Source organism: Triticum urartu, chromosome 1, assembly GCF_003073215.2.
Source record: "Triticum urartu cultivar G1812 chromosome 1, Tu2.1, whole genome shotgun sequence".
NCBI lineage: Eukaryota > Viridiplantae > Streptophyta > Magnoliopsida > Poales > Poaceae > Triticum > Triticum urartu.
The window spans coordinates 266,142,520-266,158,860 of NC_053022.1; positions in this window are offsets into that span (position 1 = coordinate 266,142,520).

Below are 16,341 nucleotides of genomic sequence, written 5' to 3' on the forward strand. Positions count from 1 at the left end.
CTTATCCCAGACATTCCAAAATTCAATATGGTCCTACAAATCTCAGGGCTAACTTTCCCTTAAATCCAAAACGTTTCACTCCTCGCAGGGGTGACACTCGAAGATATGCTCTGTCTCCAATTTCATAGGTTATTTCCTTGCGTTTCGAATCTTCTTAACTCTTCTGTCTGAATTGAGCTCTCTTCATTCTATCCCGGATTAACTTAACTTTCTCTTCAGACTCTTTGATCAAATCTAGTCCGAACAACTGTCGGTCTCCGACTTCATCCCACATCAACGGTGTTCTGCACCTTCGTCCGTACAGGGCTTCGAACGGTGCCATCTTTAAACTGGCTTGGTAATTATTGTTGTATGAGAACTCCGCGTAGGGCAAATTATCATCCCAACTAGATCCATAATCTAGCGCACAGGCTCTCAACATATCCTCCAGAATCTGGTTGACTCTCTCGGTCTGTCCATCTATCTGCGGGTGAAATGTTGTACTGAACTCCAATCTTGTCCCCAAAGTTTGGTGCAGCTGATGCCAAAACTTTGAAGTAAACTATGTCCCTCTATCTGATACGATGGTCCATGGAACTCCATGCAAACATACGATCCTGGTCATATATATCTTGGCCAACTTTGCACTTGTATAGGTGGTTTTCACTGGGATAAAGTGAGCTACTTTGGTCAAGCGATCCACTACTACCCATATAGAATCATATCCTGATTTGGTTCTGGGTAATTCGGTAATAAAAACCATGCCATGTTTATCCCACTTCCATTCGGGTATCGGCATAGGCTGTAACAATCCTGCTGGCTTTTGATGCTCAGCCTTCACTCTCTGACATGCATCACATACAGCTACATACTCGACAACATCCTTCTTCATACCAGTCCAAGAAACGTTCCTTCAAATCCAAATACATCTTGGTGTTTCCAGGGTGTATCGATTATGGTGAGTCATGAGCCTCCTGAAGTATTAACTTTCTGATCTCTGTGTTATTGGGCACATAAACACGGTCCTCGAACCATAAGGTCTCGTGCTCATCCTCACGAAAACCTTTAGCCTTTCCTTCGCTCATTCTCTCTTTTATCTCGGCAACCTCTTTGTCATCCTTCTGAGCTTCTCGAATCTTTGCTAACAATGTAGACTGAACCTCCATTGTTTCAATAAAACCTCTAGGAACAATCACCAATCGAAGTTCCCTGAGATCCTCTGCTAACTCATGTGGCAATCCCGTGCTCACTAGGGTATTAGCATAACTCTTCCGGATCAAGGCATCTACTACGACATTGGCCTTGCCTGGATGTTAGTGAAGCTTCATGTCATAATCCTTTATAAGCTCCAACCATCTCATCTGCCTAAGGTTCAGCTCCTTCTGTGTGAAAATGTACTTCAAACTCTTATGATCCGTGTACACATCACAATGATTTCCAATAAGGTAATGTCACCAGGTCTTCAACGCATTCACTACGGTAGCCAACTACAAATCATGCGTGGCATAATTCAATTCGTGCGGTTTTAGTTGTCGCAAGGCATACGAAACAACTCTTCCGTCCTGCATAAGCACACTTCCAAGTCCTAGGCGAGAGGCATGGCAATACACTTGAAACTCCTTGCGTATATCCGGCAGAATCATCACTGGGGCTGTAGTCAAACATTTCTTTAACTCCTGAAAACTCGCTTCACATTCTTCTGTCCATTTAAACTTGGTATCCTTCTTTAATAACTCCGTCACTGGCATCGCAATTTTGGAAAAATTCTCAATGAATCTCCGATAGTATCCTGCGAGTCTAAGAAAACTGCGGATCTCGCAAACTGAAGTGGGTGCCAACCATTCAGTGACTGACTGAACCTTGGTAGGATCTACTGCTACACCTTCTCCTGATATAACATGTCCAAGGAATCCAACTTCCTTCAGCCAAAACTCGCATTTGCTGAACTTGGCATACAACTGATGTTCCCTGAGTTTCTTGAGAACTAAACGCAAATGCTCTTCGTGCTCCTCCTCGTTCTTCGAGTATACCATTATATCATCAATGAACACCACAACAAACTTATCCAAATACACCATGAACATTTTGTTCATCATGCTCATGAAGTAGGCAGGGGCGTTAGTCAATCGAAACGACATGACCGTATATTCATACAACCCGTACCGTGTGGTGAATGTTGTCTTTGGTATGTCCTTCTCTCGTATCTTCAACTGGTGATATCCAGATCATAGATCGATCTTTAAAAACACCTTAGCTCCTTGCAACTGGTCGAATAAATCATTGATCATTAGCAGTGGGTATTTGTTCTTAATCGTCACCTCATTTAACGCACGATAAGCAACAACCATTCTTAGAGACTTATCCTTCTCCTCGACCAAAAGCACTGCGGCTCCCCACGGTGATGAGCTCCGTCGAATGTAACCTTTCTCAAATAACTCCTTGATCTATTTCTTAATCTCCTCCAGATCATTTGCGGGCATCCGGTATGGTCTCTTCGATATAGGCCCGGTGCCTGGCAATAACTCTATCAGAAACCCGATGTCTCGATCTGGTGGCATGCCTGGTAACTCCTTTGGAAAAACATCTGGGTAATCCTTGACTACAGGCACTTCCTCCTGAACAACTCCCGTGAGGGTATTCACTTGGCTACTTCTTGGTGCATGGCTAGATACATACTTGATCCTTTTTCCCTCTGGGGTGGTGAGACAAATTGATGTACTAACACAGTCAATGCTTCCTCCATACTTTGACATCCAGTCCATTCCTAATATCACATCCAATCCTTGTGACTCCAACATTATTAGGCCAGACAGAGAAAAATGGCTACCAATGGTTAAGGGTATCTGATCGCACCATCGACTAGCCATATACTCTGCTCCAGGTGAACTCAGTAACAGATGGGTCCTAAGGGTTTGGGTTGGTAGTTTAAACTTATCCACGAATTCCCTTGATATGTATGAATGAGATGCACCAGTATCGAAAAGAACAAGGGCGGTAAAAGACTTAACCAAAAACTTACCAATAACCGCATCTGGCTGCTCTTCAACCTCCTCCACGTTGACGTGGTTCACTTGTCCTTTGTTGAATGGATTGGGCTTCTTTCCAGCACTTCCATTGCTGTTTACATTCTTCGCTTCACGGCACTCCGTGGCATAGTGTCCACTCTTCCTGCACTTGAAACAAGTAACATGGCTTAGGTCTCTCTTCGGGGGAGTGGCTGGATTGGAGCGGTTCCGATTGTTGCTTGCTCCATTCCCATTCCCATTCCTTGGGCTAGTATGATTATGGTTACTTCCTCCATTATGGGTGTGGCCTCCATGGTTATGAACAAGTCCTCCCGAGTTTGCGGTTAGGCAAGGCTTCTGCTGAGCTCCTGAATTATACCTTCCTTGTCCATACTTCCTCTTACGGCTCTCAATCTGTTGCTGCTTCCCTTCAATCATAAGAGCCTTATCTACCAACTCCTCGTAGTTGTTGAATGTTGCCACCATCAACTGCATGCTCATCTCATCATTCAGCCCTTCCATAAACTTATCATGTTTTGCGGCATCCGTGGCCACATCATCAGGGGCATAGCGAGATAACTTGCTAAACTCATACGTGTACTGGGCCACAGTACGGCTCCCCTGGCGTAAGTTGTGAAACTCACGCTTCTTCATACTCATAGCTCTAGTTGAGACATGGGCTGTAAGGAAAGCTTGCTGAAACTGATCCCATGTAACCGTGGCTATAGGGTAGGTGACAGTGTAATTCTCCCACCATGAGTTTGCCCAGCATCTGTACATCCTGCAGTGGTTAACTCCCTTCCAATCCTGTGGAGCCAATCATCTGCCACTATCGGCTCAGTGCTATTGGAAAACACCGGTGGCTGCAACCTCAGAAAACGGGCTAAGTTATCAACTGGTGGTGGTGGGGGTGGATTGTTGTTGTTGTTGTTGCCTTGGTTCTGAACTAACAACTGCATGAGGGTATTCTGCTACTGGATCAACTAAGTGAGCTCCGGTGGGAAGGTAAATCCGGGGTCACGTCTCGGAGGCATCTGATGGGTTTAGGGGGGAGAGATTAGAATAGAATGAGGTCTAATGGGAAAACACTACCCATATGCACATGAGACAAACACAATCATTTCACTCAATCAATCAAACAAGGGCATACAATTGATCTAACTATCGTTACAAAAGTGCTCGGACTATACAATTTACATGGTGGAATACTACTACTGATGTGGTGGTCTACTAAAAATATTCTTCGATTGAAGACTCCATGATGTCTGCTCCAGCTTCGTCTTCATAGTCATCATCGCTATTGTCGGGGTCCGAGTCGGTGTCGTCGATGATAATGTAGTCCTCCGGGCGAATCTCCTTGGGTTCTTCATCTTCTCCTCCTGGTGCGGGGTCTCCCAGGAATACTCCTAGCTTCCTTTCCAGATCGTCATTCTTCTCCACTAGTACGACGATTTCCTCCTCATAATCTTCATGAGTAGCCTTAAGTTCTTCCTCCAGTTCTGTGATCCTAGTCATTGCCCTCTTCAGATCTATCATTCATGCGCACATCTGGTTCTCCTGGCGACGAATATGTTGGTTTAACTCCTGGATGAAAGCTGTAATTGATCTATCCTTCCTGGTACTGATCATTTCCCATTGCTCGTCTCGGAGCCCACAAATTTGATAGATAGTATCCTTAAGCTTCTTATGATAAACTTCTCCAATGCGTCCCATGGTGATGTGAGCTGCCATACTCTTTCCTAGACTCCAGGTTGGTGCATCGAAGGAAAACTCTATGGGCTAAGTGACTGGCGTGAATGTCCTTCCTGGAACTTGAACTTGAATCATCCATTGCTCCTCTTCTGGTAAAGTGGCGTTGTAAGTCTCGGTGAAGCTTGGTATTCCAATATTCAGGTACCTAGTGACTTCCTTCAAGTATCGTCCAAAAGGTGCTTCTTCATCCGGTTGTGCAAACTTGTTCCTTGCGTCCGCCATCCTAAAGAGTAGAAAATGGAGAGGAGTTAGAAATGAGGAGAATAGTGATCTAGGGCTTTAACTTAGTGGTCGTGTCCTACACTCAGCGTGTGCTCTGATACCATCTTGAAGCGACCCGACCTCAAACGGTCAAGTCTCTGTGCTTCAGTGTCATCCCTGGATCGGTAATGCTGACACACACAGTACTCGAGGATTTATAACAGAGTAGCAATCACACACTTATTACATCAAATGTCTCAAAAGAGAACTTATTACAATAAATATGGCTTAAGGCCATCTAATACGATAACAGCGAAAGGCTTAGAAGATAAAGTGGGTCCATCAACTACAACGGCATAGCTGAGCTGCACGGCAACGACCTAACGAACCTTACTCCTCGTCTGAAAAGTTCGCAACATAATACGTTGTAGCCCGAACACGGGTCGGCACATGGAATATGCTGGCAAAGTAACACAATAGAGCAAGAACAGAATAATACTATCACTACATGCATATTTGGCTAGTGGAAAGCTCTACGGTTACATTTTTTGCGAAAAGCCAATTTTTCCCTACAACAAAGGAATAGATTTTATTTAACTATCATGGTAGTTGAAACATCATTGAGAAGGTTCCTCCAACTCAATCCCAATTAAAGTAATTAACAACCCAACAATATTATTTTAGAGTGATGAGATACTTATGATACTCCAAGTACTAGATACTCAAGATGTCCATAACCGGGAACACAGCTAACCATGATTAGTTTATACACTCTACAGAGGTTTCCGCACTTTTCCCCACAAGAACCGATCTCCTCCGTTGGATTTCTCGCACTACATGGTGTTTGAGAAACGGATGACCGAGACACAGTCTTTCAGAAGCATTAACCCCTTACTCCGGGAAGACCATACCAACCTACATCCCTCTACCTGCTGATCCACCTCTTCAGGAGCTTCACGCAACTTACTCAACTATGCTAGAGCCCATAATAGCTTGTGGCTGCACACGGAAGTTTCTAGCATGAAAATATCTCAGTTCCCTTTGAGCCTGGGTGGCGGACCATAGGATTATCACACGGGTACTCCGGGATATCCTAGGACAACACTGGATTCCCCAGGTGCCCAACAAACAATCCACCCAGATGTGTATTCAAGTTTCCATCTTAAGTTGAACCATTAATTAACAATCTCACGTCTGTCATGGATTTCACTCACCCAACCACGTCTACGAGCATAGCATAGCAATAAAAGCAATACGTAGATGTAACTCCCAAGGGTTTGAATATAAAAGGGCAATAGGTTCTACCTCATCAACTACTTCCCAACCCACATGTTAATCACATCCTAATCATGCAATGTTTGAGGATTGGAACTAATGCATTAAAACTGGGTGATAAAGGGGTATGATCAAAGTGTTACTTGCCTTGCTGATGATCCGTAAAACATAGGGACTTGTAGTAGCACGCTTCGCACTCCGGGTGTTCTATCGCAAACAAACAATAGCATACATAAGCAATCAAGCAAAGAAACACGGGTAAATCTCAAATAAGAAGATCTAACCAGAAAGTTCAACTTAAGAACTCCGGTTTGCGAAAAGAATCAAATCAAACAGAGCAACGAAACTCAAACTCCGAAAGAAACAAGATCCATTTACTAATCTGGACTAAGGTCAAATTTTACAGTAGCAAAAACTTGTTCAAGTTGGTTAAACGGAAAGAGGGTTTAGAGACGAAGATCTAGGCGCTTGAATCACCTGATTCCGACAAACGAGCGAAAAGATAAACTAAAACGAAAATCGGATCAGAAATCGCGATCGGAAATAATCGCAGAAAATCCGAGAAAAAGAAAACTGACGAACAGGCTAACGAACAAATGTTCGTTCTCTGCGGCTAACGAGTGAACACCGTTTGTTAAAACGAACGTATGGACGAATGTCCACAAAGTAACTAAACCGAGAAAAAACGGCGAACTGATCTATCCAAAAAGACTAGGGTTTTCTGAAAAAACTGAACCGGTATTTAAAAAAAATGAACGACGCTATACCTCCGGCGAGGTTCCGGCGTGCCGGGCAGCTCCGGCGAGTGGGCGGGGCAGCGCGGGGCGGCAGCGGCGCGGCTCGGGGCTCTAGGGGGTGCGGCGGCTTATAAGGGAGGGGGATGCGGCGACTTGGGGAAGGGGGCGGGCGGCGGCTTGGGGAAGGGGGCGGGCGGCGCGTGTCCAGGTCGGGGAGGCGGCGCGGCTGGGCCGGCTGGGCCTCGGCCCAGTGCGGTCCGGCGGAAGTTTCTCTTTTGCAAAAAAATAATAATTTCGCCGGACTAAAATATATCCTAGAAAAATAAAATAAAATCTAAAAATGCCAAAACAAATTTTCACCGTCTAAATAAAATATTTAGAACAAGATGCACATTTTCTTAGCCCTAAAATGCAACTTTGAAAAACGTGCATTTTTCTATTTCAAATAAAATAGCAATAAACTCTGGATAAAAACAAATATTTGATTTTAATATTTTCCCTCCAATATTTCATTTATTTTGGAGAAGTCATATTATCTCCTCTCATATATTTTAATATGAAATATTTTTCGGAGAGAAAAATAATTAAAACCAAAAATCCTTGTTTCAATATTTGATAAAACTCAAATATGAAAACAGGGAAGTCCCCAACTCTCTCCGAGGGTCCTTGAGTTCCTTAGGATTTCGACGATCGTGAAACGAAATGCAATAAAATATGATATTCATGAATAATCTATGTATAACATTCCAAATTTGAAAATTTGGGATGTTACACTACTGGATTGATACCTTGGTTCTCAAAAACTAAGGGAAATACTTACTCTACTTTGCTGCATCACCTTTTCCTCTTCAAGGGAAAACCAACGCAAGTGCTCAAGAGGTAGCAAGAAGGATTTCTGGCGCCGTTGCCGGGGAGGTCTACACAAAAGTCAACATACCAAGTACCCATCACAAAACCTTATCTCCTGCATTACATTATTTGCCATTTGCCTCTCATTTTCCTCTCCCCCACTTCACCCTTGCCGTTTTATTCACCCTCTCTCTCTCTCTGTCCTCCCTCTTTTCTCTACTTACCTCTTTTTGCCCCTTGCACTTTCTGCCGTTACGTCTGAAATTGGGGAAACTATTGTCGATATGGACAATAGTAATATCATGAAAAATTCTGATGCTCCTGCTGAAGAACCCCCTATCTTACATACAAAAAATTCTGTATTGGTAGTGGTAATATTATTGGAAAAGGAGTTATCCAAGATTTCTTTACTTGTGCCGGTGCTTTGCCTTCTATGGGTAGTTCTATCCTTCATAGAACTAGTAGTCTTACGGATGTTATCGCCTTGCTTGTAGTTGAACTTGAAAGACAATTTATGCACATGCATCCTTGTACACAAAGGATTTTCTTAGAATTTTCTAATATTGAGCATTCCTCTGTTAAGCGTGCCGCTACTATCTTTTTGGCTCATGAGTTCAGATTTATAATAAAAGAGGCCAAAGAAATCTTTGCGCGTTATATGGTGGACGCTGGTCGTCCTCCCATAGAAAATATCCTATTCAATCAAGAGGAAATAATGCGTTTTCAATCTCTAGACTATGTTGCTTTCAATGAAAATCTTAGAAAAAGGGTTCCTACCAATGTTCTAGTTGATAGAATTTCTAAACTTAATTATGATTTGGCTATTTGAAATAATGAACTAGGATATTCTCTTGAGTATAGGCTCACAAAGTTCTGTCAAAAGAATGCTTACAATGATGAATTGGTTTCGCAATACGAAGGGCCAAGAGAGGAACCTATACCTCCCAAAGTTGATCTTGGGGCCTTTTGTCCCATTAAATTTAGCCCCTTTGATTACTTTTGCTTGCCTCAAATAAAACTTGCTGCTGAACGTAGATAATATGAAATGACTTTTAATGATCTATCTTATTATGGCAATTCCTAGATCTATCCTTGCTTTTATGCCTAGCTAGGGGCGTTAAACGATAGCGCTTGTTGGGAGGCAACCCAATTTTATTTTTATTCCTTACTTTTTGATCATGTTTAGTAATAAATAATTTATCTAGCCTCTGTTTTGTTTGTGTTTTTTGTGTTTAATTAGTGCTTGTGCCAAGTAGAACCGTTGGGAAGACTTGGGGAAAGTCTTTTTAATCTTGCTGTAAAAAACAAAAACTTTAGCGCTCACGAGAACTGCTGCCATTTTTATTTGGAAATTGATATTTAGTTAATTATTTTTTCAGATACTTATTAGATAAATTCCTAACGTCCATAAATTATTTTAGAATTTTTGGGGTTCCAGATCTTGCGCTAGCTACAGATTACTACAGACTGTTCTGTTTTTGACAGATTCTGTTTTTCGTGTGTTGTTTGCTTATTTTGATGAATCAATGGCTAGTAAAATAGTTTATAAACCATAGAGAAGTTGGAATACAGTAGGTTTAACACAAATATAAATAAAGAATGAGTTCATTACAGTACCTTGAAGTGGTGTTTTGTTTTCTTTCGCTAACGGAGCTCACGAGATTTTCTACTTTAAGTTTTGTGTTGTGAAGTTTTCAAGTTTTGGGTGAAAGATTTGATGGATTATGGAACAAGGAGTGGAAAGAGCCTAAGCTTGGGGATGCCCATGGCAACCCAAGATAATCTAAGGACACCTAAAAGCCAAAGCTTGGGGATGCCCCGGAAGGCATCCCCTCTTTCGTCTACTTCCATCGGTAACTTTACTTGGAGCTATATTTTTATTCACTACATGATATGTGTTTTGCTTGGAGCGTCTTGTATTATTTGAGTCTTTATTTGTTAGTTTTCCACAATCATCCTTGCTGTACACACCTTTTGAGAGAGACACACATGATTCGGAAATTGTTAGAATACTCTATGTGCTTCACTTATATCTTTTGAGTTATATAGTTTTTGCTCTGGCGCTTCACTTATATCATTTAGAGCACGTCGGTGGATTTGTTTTATAGAAACTATTGTTCTCTCATGCTTCACTTAGATTATTTTGAGAGTCCTACAAAACAGCATGGTAATTTGTTTTAATTATGTTAGGCATTCAAGATTAATAATAAAATTTTCTTATGAGTGTGTTGAATACTATGAGAAGTTTGATACTTGATAATTGTTTTGAGATATGGAGATAGTGATATTAGAGTCATGCTAGTTGAGTAGTTGTGAATTTGAGAAATACTTGTGTTAAAGTTTGTGATTCCCTTAGCAAGCACGTATGGTGAACCGTTATGTGATGAAGTCGGAGCATGATTTATTTATTGATTGTCTTCCTTATGAGTGGCGGTCGGGGACGAGCGATGGTCTTTTCCTACCAATATATCCCCTTAGGAGCATGCACGTAATACTTTGCTTTGATAACTTGTAGATTTTTGCAATAAGTATATGAGTTCTTTATGACTAAGGTTGAGTCCATGGATCATACGCACTTTTCTTCCTTCCACCATTGCTAGCCTATCTAATAACGCGCACCTTTCGCCGGTATCATACACCCACCATATTCCTTCCTCAAAACATCCACCATACCTACCTATCATGGCATTTCCATAGCCATTCCAAGATATATTGCCATGCAACTTTCCACCGTTCCGTTTACTATGACACGCTCCATGATTGTCATATTGCTTTGCATGATCATGTAGTTGACATTGTATTTGTGGCAAAGCCACCGTTCATAATTCTTTCATACATGTCACTCTTGATTCATTGCATATCCCGGTACACCACCAGAGGCATTCACATAGAGTCATATTTTGTTCTAAGTATCGAGTTGTAATTGTTGAGTTATAAGTAAATAAAAGTGTGATGATCATCATTTTTAGAGCATTGTCCCAAGTGAGGAAAGGATGATTCCCCCACAAGTCGGGAAGAGACTCCGGACGAAAATAAATAAAAAAACAGGCCATAAAAAAGGGAGAAGGCCCAAATAAAAAAATATGAGAGAAAAAGAGAGAAGGGACAATGGTACTATACTTTTACCACACTTGTGCTTCAAAGTAGCACCATGATCTTCATAATAGAGAGTCTCCTATGTCATCACTTTCATATACTAGTGGGAATTTTTCATTATACAACTTGGCTTGTATATTCCAATGATAGGCTTCCTCAAAATGCCCTAGGTCTTCGTGAGCAAGCGAGTTGGATGCACACCCGCTTAGTTCCTTTTATTGAGATTTCATATACTTATAGCTCTAGTGCATCCGTTGCATGGCCCCTACTCACTCACATTGATATCTATTGATGGGCATCTCCATAGCCCGTTGATACACCTAGTTGATGTGAGACTATCTTCCCTTTTTTGTCTCCTCCACAACCACCATTCTATTCCACCTAAAGTGCTATGTCCATGGCTCACGCTCATGTATTGCGTGAAGATTGAAAAAGTTTGAGAACACCAAAAGTATGAAACAATTGCTTGGCTTGTCATCGGGTTTGTGCATGATTTAAATACTTTGTGTGGTGAAGATAGAGCATAGCCACACTATATGATTTTGTAGGGATAACTTTCTTTGGCCATGTTATTTTGAAGAGACATAATTGCTTAGTTACTATACTTGAAGTATTATTATTTCTATGTCAATATTGAACTTTTATCTTGAATCTTTCGGATCTGAATATTCATACCACAATTAAGAAGAATTACATTGAACTTATGCCAAGTAGTATTCCACATCAAAAATTCTGTTTTTATCATTTACCTACTCGAGGACGAGCAGAATTAAGCTTGGGGATGCTTGATACGTCTCCAACGTATCTATAATTTTTTATTGTTCCATGCTATATTATATTCTGTTTTGGACATTATTGGGCTTTATTATACACTATTATATTATTTTTGGGACTAACCTATTAACCGGAGGCCCAGCCCAGAATTGCTGTTTTTTTCCTATTTTAGGGTTTCGCAGAAAAAGAATATCAAACGGAGTCCAAATGGAATGAAACCTTCGGGAACGTGATTTTTGGAACGAACATGATCCGGAGGACTTGGACACTACGTCAAGACATCAACCAGGAGGCCACGAGGTAGGGGGCGCGCCCTCCACCCTCGTGGGCCCCCTATTACTCCGCCGACGTACTCCTTCCTCCTATATATACCTACGTACCCCCAAACTACCAGATACGGAGCCAAAACCCTAATTCCACCGCCGTAACTTTCTGTATCCACGAGATCCCATCTTGGGGCCTTTTCCGGAGCTCCGCCGGAGGGGGCATCGATCACGGAGGGCTTCTACATCAACACCATAGCCTCTCCGATGAAGTGTGAGTAGTTTACTTAAGACCTTCGGGTCCATAGTTATTAGCTAGATGGCTTCATATCTCTTTTTGGATCTCAATACAAAGTTCTCCCCCTCTCTTGTGGAGATCTATTCGATGTAATCTTCTTTCGCGGTGTGTTTGTTGAGACCGATGAATTATGGGTTTATGATCAAGTTTATCTATGAACAATATTTGAATCTTCTCTGAATTCTTTTATGTATGATTGGTTATCTTTGCAAGTCTCTTCGAATTATCAGTTTGGTTTGGCCTACTAGATTGATCTTTCTTGCAATGGGAGAAGTGCTTAGCTTTGGGTTCAATCTTGCGGTGTCCTTTCCCAGTGAAAGTAGGGGCAGCAAGGCACGTATTATATTGTTGCCATCGAGGATAACAAGATGGGGTTTATATCATATTGCATGAGTTTATCCCTCTACATCATGTCATCTTGCTTAAAGTGTTACTATGTTCTCTTGAACTTAATACTCTAGATGAATGCTGGATAGCGGTCGATGTGTGGAGTAATAGTAGTAGATGCAGGCAGGAGTCGGTCTACTTGTCTTGGACGTGATGCCTATATACATGATCATAGCTAGATATTCTCATAACTATGCTCAATTTTGTCAATTGCTCAACAGTAATTTGTTTGCCCACCGTGAATACTTATGCTCTTGAGAGAAGCCACTAGTGAAACCTATGGCCCCCGGGTCTATCTTCCATCATATTAATCTTCCAATACTTAGTTATTTCCTTTGCCATTTATTTTACTTTGCATCTTTTATTTCTCTTTATCATAAAAATACCAAAAATATTATCTTATCATATCTATCAGATCTCACTCTCGTAAGTAACCCCTTATCGCGTTGGTTGCGAGGATTTATTTGTTTGTGTAGGTGCGAGGGACTCGTGTGTGGCCTCCTACTGGATTTATACCTTGGTTCTCAAAAACTGAGGGAAATACTTACTCTACTTTGCTGCATCACCCTTTCCTCTTCAAGGGAAAACCAATGCAAGTGCTCAAGAGGTAGCATGCAACCACAAGTTTCATGACGCGTATCAAAGTGTTCTGGCGCATGCAAGCGGAAGGCTCGTTGGCTCATTCAAGCAGAAGTATTCTCGCAGGATGGCGCACGGCGCGTACGCCGAGTACCTGGAGAACCTTTAGGATCGTGTCGGCAGATGAGATGAGATGTGGGATCGAACTATGTATGGATATGTATTGTCTTAATGACAGTTGAACTATGTACTTATGGTTGAACTATGCTTGTGTACGCTTATTATCTATGTCTGAGTATGTTTAATCTATAGTTACTTATGTCTAAATGTGGGATATGGATGCAATCATTTCAGTTGACGGAATCTACCTCCGTCCTGGTTTATTGGTCCCCTTTGTAATTTTTGTTAAATTTTGATCGAAGATTTAACTAACGAAATGTTATTGCAGATCAAAAAAAATTATATCGTTGGATGCGTATTTGAACATAGTGTTCAATGATATAATTTTTGGTGACCTCCATAAACATTTGTGAGTTAAATATTTGGTCAAAATTTGGTACAAATTACAAAGGGGACCAAGAAACCAGGACGAAGTAGTGTTCAAAACAATGCCCATCTAAAGCGGCAAAAAGTACTTGAAAATGTCAAGAATGCCCTGCCAGAGAAACAAGATGACATTGATGACCCGAAATTCGGGGTGTTTGATCAGCACAACCGTATTTGATCTATCAACAATGGCCTCCAAGAGCGGCAGGAAAAACTTGCATTCATCAAGAATGCGAAGGAAGAGAAAACTATATACGGATATTGAAAAGAGACTGGATGAACTTGATGCCCTGGTTAGGTACATCGCCAGGGTTGCGGTGCCACGATGTCGTGAAACTGGTCGTGCGTCTACTTTTATACTGCGACCCTGTGAAAGTGCAACTATCCCTGGGTGGTTTTGGTAATTCCTAACAACATATAGCTCATTGAGCTAATACTATTCCAAGATAAATATTTCAGGAAAGCTCGATGATTGGCATGGCATGGATTAGAAATGTGGACCCCTCAAAATGTTAAGGACAAAAGATTGGCTCAAGCTCTAAATCTCAAGACTCTACATTTTACCTTTTAGTGACCCAAGATCACATTGAGTCCATAGGAAAAGCCAATACTATTAAAAGGGGATGAGGTGTTGCTTAATGGGTTACTTGCTCAAAATGCTTAGTGATATGCTCCAAAACCCTCAACCACTTTCTCATATCCACATATGTCCCAAACCAAAAGTCAAACTTGGCCCCACCGAAACTTTCCATCCGGCGCCACCGAGTTCAGTTGACATAGCCACTGCCACAAAACCCTAGTCTTTTCGGTCTCGCCGGTAGGGATCTCGGTCTCACCAAGATGGGATTGCAAACTCTCTGTTTCCCTTCATAACATTTCGGTCCAACTGAAATGAGCGATCGGTCCCACCAATTTCACAATGCAAACTCTCTTTTTCGCCTTCGTAACGTTTCGGTCCAACCGAGATGAGCGAATCGGTCCCACCGAGTTTGCCTGAGCAACTCTCTGGTTAGCTTATTACCAAAATCGGTCCCACCGAGTTTGTGTAACCGGTCTCACCGAGATTAGGTTATGCCCTAACCCTAATGAAATCGGTCTCACCGAGTTGACATGTCGGTTCCACCGAAAATCCTAACGTTCACATTTTGAACTAAATCGGTCCAACCGAGTTTCATTATTCGGTCCCACCGAGTTTGGTGATTTGTGTGTAACGGTTAAATTTGGTGTGGAGGTTCTATATACCCCTCCACCCACTCTTCATTCGAGGAGAGAGCCATCAGAACATGCCTACACTTCCATCATACATTTTCTGAGAGAGAACCACCTACTCATGTGTTGAGGTCAAGATATTCCATTCCAATCATATGAATCTTGATCTCTAGCCTTCTCCAAGTTGCTTTCCACTCAAATTATCTTTCCACCAAACCCAAATCTGTGAGAGAGAGTTGAGTGTTGGGGAGACTATCATTTGAAGCACTAGAGCAAGGAGTTCATCATCAACACACCGTCTATTACCTTTTGGAGAGTGGTGTCTCCTAGAATGGTTAGGTGTCACTTGGGAGCCTCCGTCAAGATTGTGGAGTTGAACCAAGAAGTTTGTATAGGCAAGGAGATCGCCTACTTCGTGAAGATCTACCCTAGTGAGGCAAGTCCTTTGTCAGCGATGGACATGGTGGGATAGACAAGTTTGCTTCTTCATGGACCCTTCGTGGGTGGAGCCCTTCGTGGAATCGCGCAACCGTTACCCTTCGCGGGTTGAAGTCTCCATCAACGTGGATGTCAGATAGCACCACCTATCGGAACCACGCCAAAAATCTCCGTGTATACATTGCATTTGCTCCCTCCAAATTCCTCCCTTTACCTTCATGTGCAATGTTTTACATTCTGCTGCTATACTCTTAGACTTGCATGTGTAGGTTGTTTACTTAACTAGTCCTAAGTTGCTAAAATCTGCCAAGACTTAAAATTGGGAAAAGGCTGGATTTTTATTTGGTCAAGTAGTCTAATCACCCCCCCCTCTAGACATACTTTCGGTCCTACAATTGGTATGAGAGCTTTGGTCTCCATTTGCCTTGATTTCCATAGCTTTTGGTGATCATAGGCTTGGTTTCACAACCTAGGAGAGTATGGCGTCTAGCGAGGGAAATTACCACCGTAGAGGTCCTTACTTTGATGGTACTAATTTTGCTAGTTGGAAGCATGAGATGCAAATGCATATTCTTGGACATAACCCTGCCGTTTGGGCTATTGTGTGTATTGACTTGCAAGGTGAATTCTTTGATGGGAAAGAACCGAACCGTGAAGCTAGCGCGGAAGAGTTGAAGATGCTGCAATACAGCGCTCAAGCTTGTGATATTCTCTTCATCGGATTGTGCCCCGAAGAATTCAACAAAATCAGCCATCTTGAGAATGCAAAGGAAATTTGGGATACTTTGATTGATATGCACGAAGGTACCGACTCCATCAAGGAATCCAAATTGGATGTGCTTCAAAGTCAACTTGACAAGTTCAAAATGAAGGATGGTGAAGGTGTCGCTGAAATGTACTCTAGGCTTGCTCTCATCACAAATGAGATTGCCGGCTTAGGAAGTGAAGAGATG